Source organism: Toxorhynchites rutilus, chromosome 3 (genome assembly GCF_029784135.1).
Source record: "Toxorhynchites rutilus septentrionalis strain SRP chromosome 3, ASM2978413v1, whole genome shotgun sequence".
In the NCBI taxonomy this organism is placed as follows: Eukaryota; Metazoa; Arthropoda; class Insecta; order Diptera; family Culicidae; genus Toxorhynchites; species Toxorhynchites rutilus.
In genome coordinates, this window is record NC_073746.1 from 159283105 (window position 1) to 159297969 (window position 14865).

The following is a 14865-nucleotide window of genomic DNA, read 5'->3' on the forward strand; positions in this document are numbered from 1 at the left end:
TTAGCACGGCTTTTTGCAGTGATATTTTGCTTATCATCACGATTGGGCACCTTTTCACTTTGTACGCCTTCAGTCCATGCCTCTGCTTTACTTTTTGTAGATCTGATTTTGATTTTCCAACCTTTCGAGCCACATTTCTAACTGAAAGGTTGGGATGTTTCTCAATAATGGCAACCGCCTTTCGGTCTATCTGTCGGGAGCATACATTTCGATTTGTTCCGCTTCCAACCTTCCGATCCACAGTTAAGCGCTGGTCAAACGATTTGCACACATTAAACACGGTACTCTTCGGCTAACTCGACTGGTCATTAGTAGCACCATCTCAGATTGCTCTGAAACGTTGTGGGTGTAATTCATCATTCAATAAATCATTTGAGAAATTTTACATACTTGAAATCTCTCAAAAAAATAGATTACTTTTTTGAATCTTGTAGGTCTTATAGTTTTTTTTCTTAACTTACTTAACTTAACTTAACTGAACTAACTTTTTTTTCAAAAAAACATATGATCGGCAACACATTTGGTGCATCTCAACGCATAACTTTTGCTATCCCATCATTCTCGGTCGAAACACGTTATCGATAACACACCCAGTGCATCTCGGCGCAAAACTTGTTCTATTGCATTGTCCTCGGTCGAAAACACATGATCGGTTACACACGCGGTGCTTTTTGACGCAAAATTTATACTATTTCATCATCCTTGGTTGTAAAGACACGATCGTTAACACATCTGGTGCATTTCGACGCAAAACTTTTGCTATCCCATCATCCTGTAACTCTATGTTGCATCGAAATGCACCAAATGTGTTTCTGATCATATTTTCCAGACTGAGGACAATGGGATAGCAAAAGTTCAAAAATCCAAAAAAATCTAAATTCATAAATTCAAAAATTTAAAAGTTCTTTCTTCTTTATTCTTTCTTTTTTCTTCTTTCTTCTTTCTTCTTTCTTCTTTCTTCTTTCTTCTTTCTTCTTTCTTCTTTCTTCTTTCTTCTTTCTTCTTTCTTCTTTCTTCTTTCTTCTTTCTTCTTTCTTCTTTCTTCTTTCTTCTTTCTTCTTTCTTCTTTCTTCTTTCTTCTTTCTTCTTTCTTCTTTCTTCTTTCTTCTTTCTTCTTTCTTCTTTCTTCTTTCTTCTTTCTTCTTTCTTCTTTCTTCTTTCTTCTTTCTTCTTTCTTCTTTCTTCTTTCTTCTTTCTTCTTTCTTCTTTCTTCTTTCTTCTTTCTTCTTTCTTCTTTCTTCTTTCTTCTTTCTTCTTTCTTCTTTCTTCTTTCTTCTTTCTTCTTTCTTCTTTCTTCTTTCTTATTACCTTTATAAAAGATGTAACTGCAAAATGTACCGGATTTTATCTTTGCTGACTTGCATTTGAAATTGTTGAAAATGTTTGATCAATAATTCTGATCACTATCACTACAGCCATCTACCCGGGAAATTTTTTTCCGTTCACAGTTTTTCTCTCAACCTTATATTAGGCTGTCAAAAAAGTCCTGCGGTATTTCCGCGATGTGTAGTTCTAGTTGTATTAATTGAATCGAGTCATACTATAGCTTGTTGGAAAGGTATTTTTGCGCGCTATAATATAGTCCTTGACAGTGTTTTGTTTGGTTAAGTCGTTCGTGAGTTATAGTGTCGCAAATATGGAGCAAAATAAAGAGAAAATCCGACATATTTTACAGTACTACTATGACAAAGGCAAAAATGCATCTCAAGATGCCAATAAAATTTGTGCAGTTTATGGATCCGATACAGTTTCCATTTCCACCGCACAACGATGGTTTCAACGTTTTCGTTCTGATGTAGAGGTCGTCGAAGATGCGCCACGCTCCGGAAGGCCTGTCGTCGAAAATTGCGACAAAATCGCTGAATTAGCCGAGAAAAACCGGCATAGTAGCAGCCGTAGCATCGGCCAAGAGCTGGGGATAAGTCATCAAACCGTTATTAACTATTTGAAGAAGCTTGGATTCACAAAGAAGCTCGATGTATGGGTGCCACACACGTTGACGCAAAAAAACATCTTTGACCGTATCGACGCATATGAATCGCTGCTTCACGACAACGTGAAGCGCAAACGGTCGTGGTCGAAGCCCGCTGAAGCGGCTCAGACGGTGGCCAAGCCCTCATTAACGGCCAGGAAGGTTATGCTGTGTGTTTGGTTGGATTGTCAAGGAATAATCTATTATGAGCTGCTTCCCTATGGCCAAACGCTCAATTCGGACCTGTACTGCCAACAACTGGACCGCTTGAAGGTAGCACTCATGAAGAAGAGGCCATCTTTGATAAACAGAGGTCGCATTGTCTTCCATCAGGACAACGCCAGGCCACACACTTCTTTGGTGACGCGCCAGAAGCTCCGGAAGCTCGGATGGGAGGTTCTTTTGCATCCGCCGTATAGTTCGGACCTTGCACCAAGTGACTACCACCTGTTTTTGTCCATGGCGAACGAGCTAGGTAGTCAGAAGTTAGTCACAAAAGAGGCCTGTGAAAATTAGCTATCCGAGTGTTTTGCCAATAAAGAAGCGAGCTTCTAAAGGGTGTGTCACATCAAATTGCATCACGGAAAAAACACTGTAGAAATTCGCCCAGTAGACCGATCCTCTTGAAAATTTTAGACAGTAAAATAAAAACTATTAAACAACTTTTGGCATTTTCTTTTTATTCATACTTCGAGCCCAAGCCCGTATGCTCGCACCTTCTTCTTTACCCGGTCCATAATGTTCTGTACAACGTCAGGTTGTAGTTTTTTTTTAACAGAAATCCATTTTCTCTTGAAGTCCGCCTCCGATTTGACAACTTTTGGGTTCTTCCGGAGGGCCTGCTTCATAATCGCCCAATATTTCTCTATTGGGCGAAGCTCTGGCGCGTTGGGCGGATTGATTTCCTTTGGCACGAAGGTGACCCCGTTGGCTTCGTACCACTCCAACTCGTCCTTTGAATAGTGGCACGAAGCGAGATCCGGCCAGAAGATGGTCGGGCCCTCGTGCTGCTTCAATAGTGGTAGTAAGCGCTTCTGTAGGCACTCCTTAAGGTAAACCTGCCCGTTTACCGTGCCGGTCATCACGAAGGGGGCGCTCCGCTTTCCGCAAGAGCAGATCGCTTGCCACACCATGTACTTTTTGGCAAACTTGGATAGTTTCTGCTTGCGAATCTCCTTTGGAACGCTGAATTTGTCCTCTGCGGAGAAGAACAACAGGCCCGGCAGCTGACGAAAGTCCGCTTTGACGTAGGTTTCGTCGTCCATTACCAGGCAATGCGGCTTCGTCAGCATTTCGGTGTACAGCTTCCGGGCTCGCGTCTTCCCCACCATGTTTTGCCTTTCGTCGCGATTAGGAGCCTTCTGAACCTTGTATGTACGCAGGCCCTCCCGCTGCTTGGTCCGCTGGACGAATGAACTTGACAAATTCAGCTTATTGGCGACATCCCGGACCGAACTTCTCGGATCACGTCTAAACTTCTTAACTACGCGCTTTTCACTGACGGAGCATCCATTTTTGCCGTTCTTCACCTTCCGGTCGATGGTTAGGTTCTCGAAGTATCGTTTTAGTACTCTGCTGCCCGTGGGTTGGACGATTCCCAGCATCTTACCGATGTCCCGATGTGACAACTCCGGATTCTCGAAATGAGTGCACAGGATTAATTCACGACGCTCTTTTTCGTTCGACGACATTTTTCCAAATTTACGAAAAATTGACAGTGAAGCATGGCCAACGTGATCTATACACTCTTATCTGATTATAAGCGAAAGCTGAAGATATAATTCCTAAAAATTAAATTTCTACAGCGTTTTTTCCGTGATGCAATTTGATGTGACACACCCTTCATAACAGGGGTATTATGAAGTTGGCATCTCGTTGGGAACAAGTCATCGAACAAAACGGCGCATATTTGACTTAAAACAGATGATTGTAACTAATTTTATGAACAAATGAAAATTCAAAAAAAAAATACCGCAGGACTTTTTTGACAGCCTAATATATCGAGAATTACGAGGTATGGCTATTAAATAACGAGACTGCGCGCCTGGAGGGCGCCCTAGAGGGGTGATGGTAAAAACGAATAATGCGTTCGGTAACTTGAAGTATCTGCTATAAACGTACGAAAACACGTTTTTGTCATTATAGTAGTTTGCGAGCAGCAGTAATTTGAATGGAACGTGGTTTGTAGTGCGCGTTGGAAATCATGTGTGACAAAAAACATCTGCCCATAACGCGCTGTCGGTAAAGCAATTTTTAACCTAGATCTAGCCCCATGCGACTTTTTTCTATTCCCCAAGATCAAATCCGTGTTGGAAGGTACTCGATTTATGTCCGTAGAAGAGGCGAATGAAAAAGCGACGCGGCTTTTGAACGCCATCATAAAAGAAGAGTTTCGCATTGCTTTGAACAATGGAAAAAAACGTATGGAAATGTGTGCGAGGAGCCAAGGGGAGTATATTGAAGTGGAGCATATCGTTGTACCGTAATTTTTAGAATATGAACCTTTTTCGTAACCAGTCTCGTTATTTAATAGCCATACCTCGTATATGTCTTGTGGAGACTTTGGATTCAGAGTGTTGTCAAGTCTATCCGAATCTTTCAGTAAAATGTCAACTGTCGAATTTCAGTTATATGTTCACAAAGTTTGAACTCCAGCGTTAAGTAAAATCAGAATCCCGATGAATTAAATGGTTAAAGTAGAAGCTAGATTTCGTATAGAAATGCGCTTCAGGAAACTTTAACTGAATTAAAGTAAATTTTAGTCAGTCTATGATAAAGCTTCACCATTTTTCTAATTTTCATCGAATATTCCGCTACTTCTTCGATCAATATTACTTTTCAACTCGGTTTCAAAATGTTTGCCAATGAAAGTGAAGATCATCAAAATTCAAAAGAATTAAAGTCAACTTTCAATTCCATTTGACAAATGTTTTCGCCTATTTTCAATGGAAGTTTTCCTTTGAGTTAATACAAAACTGTAGTTGAAAGTGTTACAACCTTGTTTCGTTACATCACGAATCACCTGAAAACTTATCTGCTACAAAACTGACACTCAAGTTAATAATTTTTATTATTTCTACTCCATTTCCAGGAATCACCCAACATTGTTACACTTTACCTTTCCCGAACTTGTCTTCATGCGCCACATTAATACAAAAGAGAAAAACATCAGCATACGTAAACAACATTTTCAACATTGCAACAAAAGGAGTAACAAATGAAATGAAAGTTTTAAAACAAACACCAACTATAAAGGTTTATTCGCTCGAGCAACAGAGGAAGACAGTGTAAATCCAAGGAATAAAAGCAAAAACCTGCGGATTCCAAACGACATTTCCTTTGAAAATCATCCCGTGCCTCCCATGGTTCTTCGAGTGCCCGGAAGAACGTAACTCCGAAAAACCTGTTTCAAGTCGATGAGAAGTTGAGGAGCATGGTGACATGCTGCTACCAGACCAAACGTACGATAAACCCAACAACTATCAGAACTATTCACGATTATATGATGAATTCAACCGAATCACCGATCCAAAAGAAATCAATGTCAAATGGCTGCACTGTGACATTTTCGGATATCGACATTGCCATTTGGAGTACCAGAGAACAATTGAAAGGGAAGCATGAAAATGGTGAAATTGTAACAGGTTGTAGATGTCGGAGAAGCGACAAGTGACGGGGTATACGACAGATACACAAGGACCAACGCTAGCAGCTTTGGTAGCCATAGTTGTGATAAACAAGCGGATTGTTAGTGAGGGGGATGATGATGCAGGATCACTGGTGAATTCTTCGGATGGTCGTTGAGACGGGGAGAAACAGGAGGACGATTACGAGACGTCCAACTTTTTCAACAACATTCCGGAGTTTCGAGGTGAATCACTTGACCCGTTCAGTTCGTGTGAAAAGGTTAATTTGAACATCCAAATCAACATCGATATCCTGCGTGCCTGCGAATTGTTTTTGATGCGCAATCGTATTCGACCAGATTTTTCCGGCAAATACAAAAAGTGATCAAGTAAGTTCCCCTTTTGCAACGATTTGGTGAAAGATCTAATTAATCGTTCGTCTTTCGTTTTCAGTGCCTCCGTATCAGCACCTCTCTCGTTTTACTGTCGCGCTCGAGAGCTCCTGTTGACAGCATCAACCGCAAACCAAAACATGTTTCACCCTCAATGCATCCGTCCTCTTGGGTGAACCGTGGAGGAACATCAACCAAATCCAGTGCGGCGATAAACGCACTCTACAGTGTGCCAAACCGGGCCGGAAGACGAAGACGATGTAAGTAGCCCGATTTCGCTTGCGAATGTGTCTCTCCTAATGGATATAAACGATCATATTGAATCGGGAGATTAAATGAATGCGAATGACTTCTCGGCCTTGTTCGAAGGAGTGTGTTATTTGAAACAAATAACACACTGTTTTGTTTATCTCATGATGCCAGAAGAAATAAATAGGTCAAATCCTTTGAACATTTTTGATGAATGAATAAATTGAACGGTGTGGGTAGCGAATCGAGTTTTCGTTTGGAACAAAGCATGATCTGTTTCATTCCAATGAAAATCATCGGAAACGGAAACGGAAAACGGAAAATCATCTCCGTTCTGTGACATAATAACGAATAATAAGCATGATAGTAATCGAACAGAGATCAACAGAGCGGTTTTTCTGTACAAGCTGCTGACGATCGCTTGACTCGGTTTTTGAGACAGTGATTCGAAAAGAATGAAAAAAAAAAGATCGACAATCTTTTTGGCATTGTTGAAAAACATTGCTTCGATTTGTATTATTATTACAATAATTCCATGTTGGTAGCAGATCGGATCATTTCTTTACGACTTCAGTATTGAAAAAAAAAAACAAAAACATGAATCTTATGTAATGCATGTTCACGCTAACAATGTCTTATTTAACCAGAACAATTTGATATTTACACTATGTCGAGGCTCTAAAATTATCTCAATTCTTTTTTTTTTAGGAAAACCTCAGCACCTTACGTTTGGACGTATTTTGTACAACATGTACTAGATCCCACAGTCTTCGATCGCATTTTCAAGCACTAAAGGCAGAGTGTTGCATTAAAAGCCGATAACTTGACGAAACAATGGTGGTCCCCGAATGGATGGCGTCGTAAATATCATGCTCGGAGCTTCGGCTGGACTCGTGTGTTCTCGAACTTGCCATTCAGGATATAATCGAGGCGTGTTATAAGGCATAAGAATCTCAAATCTATATATAATAACGCAACTAATACTACGTTGAGGCGGTGAAATTTTTCTAGAAACATTAGCGCATTCGAAGAAGAAGTGACAAATCGGGTTGAGATTCGAAACGAATTTGGCTCCGATCTTAAAGAGAATATCCATTGAAGAAAGACGAGATACATTCTGTCAAATATATTCCGGGATATTGGGCCTTATTCCCGTATCCACGTACACTTACGTTCCCACTACGCTTACATCTCACTTCACTTTGTTGTACTCATTCCCGTTTCGTGAAGTGTAAAAATGAACTTCGTGTAGAAAATGGAGTTGATGCCAAAATGACCCTTTGTTCATTTCCAATGTCGTTTCTAATGGCGCGTTTACATTCGGGAGATCTATAGCTATAGATAAATTTAATCACACGGAAATAGATGTAAACGGGTGAGGATATGTATGATACTCTTCTTCTAGGTATATATAACCACTATGTATAGGATAAATTCAGGCATATGTAAACGCTGGTGAATTTCTCACTGGTGAGAAATCACTAAAGTTGGATGCAGTTCTACTTCATGTGAATAAATTCACTGAAAATGTGAATATATTCAGTATATAAGTTCGCGCTAGTGTAAACGGTTGATGCGATTTCTATAAATCTCATCATATTTCTTCACATGAATATATCACGAGATTATACCCACCGTAAAAGAAATGTCAGTTGTATTTTGTTTTGTTTATCCTCGAGTTGTGTCGATACACCCAGAAAATGGATTACTAAAAAACGCTTCCAGATCTTTTGTAATGCAAACAGTAGAATGTATAAATTTTCTGTAAATATTACCAATCGTTTGTAATGCGGGCGCTACACGATTCGTCCAACGTTTCACTCGAATGTTGGACTCAAACATTTGACTCGATGAATCGACAAATGTTGTGACCAAGGCGCCTAGAAGTATATCCTAAGGTGAGGCCGTTTCATCACTAAGTTGGTTAGGGAGCGGTATATGAAAACAGTACGGAGGAAAGCAGAAGGGAATTTTTTTGCTTGAAGCGTGAAAGAGACAGACTGATCACGAGCGAGCTTGGGCACAAGCGTTTTGTGTTTTGTTCGGGGTGTTCGTAGCATCGTGTGGCGCCGGTTTAAAATGAATCACGCAACACATCCCTACCAACGATGGATTCATTTTACTTCGCGGTATTAGTAACTTTTACGATTGTCATTACTGGCAACCGCGAGGAAAATGTAAATATAACTTCATTAGCCTAATTACCAAGTTGTTAATTGAGTTGCACGGTACTACTTTCCAATATTTATTTCTTCACAGAAGAAGGTCGTATTCACTCAGATTCGGGACAGGTAAGTAATATTCGTGAAAATCAATTCAATTTATGTTCTTTAATTAATATTGATACATATTGGATAGGAATGATTTGTGCTCGTCTGCTGCGGGAGAATGCGGAGACATTACTTCAATAATAAGGAATCTGGGTACTTCGATACACAAAATCGAGCCCTGTCGAGTCCTAGTCGACTTCATAAACGTTTTGCAGACGATTGTGATCGGTGGTTCAATCAATTGGATTAAGCCTCACTTAATTCCGCCTGGGTTTTGTCAGCTTCGTGATATCTCCCGAATGTGTTTGACTGAGAAGTAATTACACGCTGGTCCTGGGAGATGATAATGGTGAGAATTGAGTAGTCTGTCGTAGCTATTTGTAGTAATAATTGCGTATTTTGTTCTAATTTGTAGCCATGTATCAGACCCAACCGATGCAGGATCAGATGTCGATAGTTTAGATAGTTCAATAAATGAATAAAGATACATACAAAAGCTCAATAAGTTTATAACAATATATGCATAAAGGTTGGGTTAACATAACATGTTTAGGGTATATGTTAAACCAACGTTGAACCGACTGCTTATACTGGGTTATACTGGCCGATTTGACATTTGTTTACCATTGTTATCGCGTAATATGTTTACTAAGTATTGGTAATAAATTTACTGAGTATTGGTAACATTTACCAAAAAGCTCGTCATATATACCAACTTTTTGGGAGAGTGTATGATCGGCGATTATGATGAACTCGAGGAATCGCTGTTTATACAAAAAAGAGCGTGAAGTGTAAACCAGAATAACATCGGTGGATGAACTCGGAATGAATTCTACCAAATGTTTACAGTGGCGTGTATTCCGGAATAACGTTGTACTCACTACACATTGTTTTCACGTGTGTATTCGGGAATAAGGCCCATTGTGTTTTCAAAGAGAATGTTTTGTTTGTCATCTAAATTTATATCATTGCCTTCAAAATAGGTCCAAATTAGTGCTTCACTTTACATTTTTTCTAACGAACAATTCAGCCATCAAAACACTCTTTACAGCTGTATTCAGGAATTGTCTTCAATTCACGCAACCAATTCGTTTTTATGCCCTCAATTCTGTCGAAACGGGTCCCACGAAGCAGTAATTTAAGATTCTGAAATGGGAAAAAGTCACACGGGGCCATATCTGGAGATTAATTATGCGTTAGATGAACGTAGGATCAGGATTTGATCCTTCAAGCATGTCTTCAGCCACTTGATTGCGATGAATTTTTTGAAGAAAATTGAGCTCTTTTGGCACTAGTCGTGCTGCGACTTTTCTTATGCCAAAACATCAACCAAAATATGACGATTTCCGAGCACTATTCCTTTCATTTTGTCGACGTTTTCATCAGTAAGAGAGGTGGATGGTCATCCTTGGTGTGACAAATCGTTCATCTCTTCTCGGTCGTATTTGAATGCCTTATGCCATTCAAACACTCGAGTTTTCTACAAAGTTGAGTCACCAAATGTTTTCTGCTACATTTTCAACGTTTCGATACAAGAGATTTTGTTTGCAACGCAATTTTTTTCCATGCGAAAGCAAAACAGAAACTGATGCTCTTGGATACGATTGTATCACGGGAACCGAATGCGCAAATCTTCCTTTGCTCGAGCGCATTTACAAGCGAGTAAAAGAAATCACACCCTGCATGTATTCTCGATGACGGTTTCTCTAGGCGCCCTGATTGTGCCACCGTATTCGGGACACATTCCGATCACCACAAAAGCAGTCATCATCAACGAGCTAGATTGTAATGATTTCAATAGCCTGTTTTCATAGCAATGCTATTGAAACGAGTTTTGGACCAATAAGTGACAATCGTACACTGCGTTTCATAACTATCGAACCACTTCATTTTTCTGAGTTTCCAGAGGTGAAGACGGTTGAATTGAAGTATATAGTGTAGAATACAATAACTATCTTCATTTATAAGATTGGCCACTTGAACATTATTGTTGCGTTCAGGCGCGAAACAGTAAAAAAAAACTAATATTCTAGTGTATCATAACTGTAGAACCACATTCACTCCTTTACCAAATTAACGTCAGTTTCACATGAGTTACAACATTTTTCGAATAACCCATTCGGTGTGGTTACGATCGAACTGGCTGATGTTGTAGTGTGTATCTTGTTCTACGCAGAGACTACTGCTCGTTTAAGCTCTTCAAATCACTCATACCGCTTGTAAGCTGCATCTACTAGTCGTACGATCACCCCTCATGAGCTCTTCACAGGGTATTGATTTGGTTATGTTCAAATGGCCAGTCTTATAAATGAAGATACTTGTTATATCCTACACTATATACTTCAATTCAATCGACTTCTTACATATCTCTGGGCACTCAGAGAAAATGAGTGGTTCTATAGTTATGAAACACAGTGTATTTGGATGTCTTGTGAATTATAAAACGATGCCAATCAAAACATTTAGTGTTTAACACTCCTATACTCGCGCATTGATCTGTCAGACCGAGAAATCAATAATTCGTTCATTTCTCAGAAAATATCAACACTACAACTTTGCGATTCTCTCTAGCTTCGTTATTCGTCGTGCGTCATCGTTTAGCGTATCGCATGTGTTGGTACAAAGGGGACGTGTGCCACTTTTTCAACGCTTTCGGTCTGACACACCGACGCGAGTATAGGGGTAACTTTTTTGGACAAGTGCATTTTTTCATATTCTAGAATATTGTTGAATGAAATGTATAAATTAATGTTAGTGGCGTGAAATATTTATTGAATATAATGCATACGATCATTACCGGACTATTCTTATTTGATTTCAGTCCCTTTTGTAACTGGATTGAACGGATTCATATATTAACTATTCGTCGATATATTCGTCGTTAGATTCATACGTTCAAAAGCAAAATATAAATGGTCGACTTTCGTATAGTTATTCGCTGAATATAATGGTCATACATATACACACTTGTGAAAGAATTTCACTTGTGGAAGAATTGTAAACAGTAAACTATAAACTAATCGGTGGCTTATGGTAATTTTTAACAATTACAGTCTCGGTTTTTTTATCGACAAGAAAACAAGAAAAAGAAAAAAAAGTTCCTAGAAATCCTTTTATATCATCTTTTTATGCCCTATCTAAAAAAAGACATTAATTTTCAGTTTACCAAGAATACAGAGACAAAGAATATTAGAAATATGCAAACATCATATTCCAGAGCCTTTATCATCTGGTAATTATCTAGAAGGTGGTTATACATTCCTCTCTTCGATAAAAGGCCCGAAAACACGCAACAACTGCATGAAATGTAAAAAATATGTTTGTTTCGAGCATGCAGTTATGCTATGTTTTGATTCTTATTCCAATGAAACCACAATCGATTAATACGTTTTTATGTTATTTTATAGCTCTATATTCTTCCATGAATTATATTCAGTTGCTCACTTTTAAATAATAACAGTGAAAAAATCAAATTTCGTTATTTGTGTTGGAGTATCAAAAATTATTCTGTTTTGAGGAGGTTGAATTAGATGACTATTTAAACATAATAAAGACGAAGAAAACATATTTTTTGGAGTTTTTTCATTCAATTATACCCTCTTCTTCAAATAAATGCCAATAAAGCCTGAAAATACACAATGGAAACATCACAGAGATGTTCAATTTTCGGTCTGTGACACCGTGCGCGAGTATACGTGTTATGATTTTGCACGCGAGTACAGGAGGGTTAAGAATATTGTCCTGGTGAAGAATTGTGTTTCGAAACATCGAACTGAGAATATAGACAAATAAAAGAGAAACAAATCAAATAATCGTTCACCTCGAAAGAAACATCCCAACACTTCTTTGGTCCTTTGTTGTGAATGTTACCGTATCCTGAACGTGTTCATGTTACCCGTAGGCGAGGGAAAGCTAGAAAAGGCCATCGAATAGCTTGGATATGTCTAGTAATACTAGTCCAAATGGAATGTTCTTTCCTCTGGGAACTTGGATGACAAGGTTACTCCCAATCTATGGTTTTCTCATTCAATTCCATTCCAAAGAATGATCTATAGGTTTCCGCGGTTCATTGCGGAATGTTTCGGCATTTATGTGAATGCGACCGATAGTTTCACATGAGTGAATATTTGACTTCAAGTTCTGTTACTTTACGTTCGAGTACTCGGATGCTAGTGGCTCATCTGTCACGATCAATGATATATTGTTTTTGTTTGTTGCAAATGATATATTGTTTTTGTTTGTTGCAACTACAAAGCACTCGTTGATTCAAACCACCGGTATTTTTTTCGCATTTTATTAAGCTGAAGGTGGAGGATAGCCACAAATAGCGCTCATTCCTTTCATCTCCCTCCCTCACCCCTCGCCAGAAAATCAATAATTTTGCGAAACAGTGTGAAGAAAATGATCGTTTTCGTACACTACCCATGAAGTAATATCAACCAAACACTAATCAATTATTCACAAGACATTAAATTTTCATCTGCTGTCGCACTGTATAGTGAAAAACGTCGGAAAACTCGAGCAAGTGCTCTGAAAGTAAAATTTTCATTTTTCAATCTTCGGAAATGGTTTTGTTTGTGTTAGTGAAAGCATCGTTATTTTTTCGACACTGATGCCAGACAACATCATCGAAACAGCTATCATAACCACTCAATAAAATGTTATTCCTAAGTCATAGCGTTCCATGTCATGAAAATCAATAGAATAAAATTGTGTTGATATCAATACAATCATTATTTTTACGTTTGATGGGTCTATAATGTAAGTTTTAGCAACTTTAACATTGGGTAAGAAAATTGTATTGCAGAGCTCGGAACACTGCCACGGCTGCCTATGCTTTCAAAAACAATAAACGGAAAAGTATTACATTCAATCAAAATGCCTCGGCCAACGAAGAGAAGGGTTAAGGCTCTCCAACGTGAATATGTGAAAACAATACGACCAACGAAGGAATGAGGAATGAAGGAATGATCAGCATCGAGTTACTATGCGGAAGAACTTGTGATTATCAAAAGAGCCCCAATTTGCATGTGTTATAAATTTGCTCATGTTACGCTTGCGTATAATCAAAATTTTACTTCATATGCAAATGCACCTTCTATATATAATATATTTATGTTTGCAATTGTTCATCGGAACATATCGTTCATACATTCAACTTCAGTATTGAATTGTTATTTTTTTTCAAATGTATTCAAAGACTCGTGTCAATGAAGCGCCACACAGTCTGATAAGTGAATTGATCTATTTCCATGTGCTTTGCTCTTCTCTCATAAACACTATTACCCCATTTTTACACGTGGGTTTACCTATACTACTACAATGGCTAGCTTCCACCTTCACCTTAACAAGGTAAAATTTAATCCCAATACCGATTAAGGCAGTATTCTAGTCTAGAAATTTGAAAAAAAGAAAAAAAATCTTCATATTTCAGAAGTTTAGGCATTCAAGAATATACCCACAAAGGACTTTTCGAAAATTCCACTTTACCGAGCTATAGCCATTTAGTGATGTGGTATCTAATCTATTACAGCCATAACAATTAACTTCAAACGCGTTTTTCTCGAAACCAGTTTTCTCTAACACTATACACGATATCTGAAATTCTACTTAAACTATTTATGTCGAATTTATCCAAATTTATCGAATACAATGCGTATGCGTCTTTCTATCGCATGAACCGATAATAATAATGAATCATAATTACTTAATTTGATCAAACAAATCGGTAAACATAAGAAAAAAACCTTTTAAACAGCATTTTTCCGCATCGAATTACCAGTTATTTTGTAATTAATTCTACCAAAACTCGTCATTATAATATCAGATTATTTTCAGACACAATTCTCGTTCAAGATTTTTTAACCACTTGCAAGTGACTGATTCTTCGGCATAAGCTTCGAGTAACCGGTCATGTGCTGTGAGCGTCTCCGTTAAAGCATTGTTTTCGGTTACCGTTGGCTGTTATTTTTTTTTATCGCCCGGGTGTGCTTTTTTCGCGCGTTTTCGAACTGTTCGAGATATCGTAAAACGCAGTGTGAACTCGGAATTAGTGAGAAAAGCAGAATCATCAAAGCCTGGCAAGGCCAGCCGGCTTTCAGTTTTCGCCGATTTGTCGCCATCGCAATCGAAGTCGGACATCGGTGCTCAGTTGCACGCACACAATACCAGCGCGATTCGCTGTTCACTTACAGCAGTGTGAAGGAGAGCATCACTTCTTAGTGGTGTGTGATAGTGCCGAGCGCTCAAGCGCTCCGATTGAGAAGCAAGCAGCGGTTGCCAGTTCATCAGCACTGGGTGCATTGTGGTGAATAGAAATAAATAAGATATAAGATTTTCTATTGGCAGACTTATCT

General features: G+C 38.7%; 1 long non-coding RNA gene across 2 annotated transcripts in view; it reads left to right on the forward strand.

The window, feature by feature from the left end:
* Nucleotides 1-12368, forward strand: part of LOC129779490 (uncharacterized) — a 74900-nt gene extending 62532 nt beyond the window's left edge. The window contains exons 2-6 of one of the 2 annotated variants that reach the window (XR_008743678.1): nt 5064-5987; nt 6052-6250; nt 6948-8530; nt 8598-8858; nt 8925-12368. This is a non-coding gene — a long non-coding RNA (uncharacterized LOC129779490). Of the gene's footprint in view, nt 1-5063; nt 5988-6051; nt 6251-6947; nt 8859-8924 lie in introns of both variants that reach the window. The other variant, XR_008743677.1, reaches the window with a different exon arrangement.
* The last annotated feature ends 2497 nt before the right edge of the window (nt 12369-14865 follow it).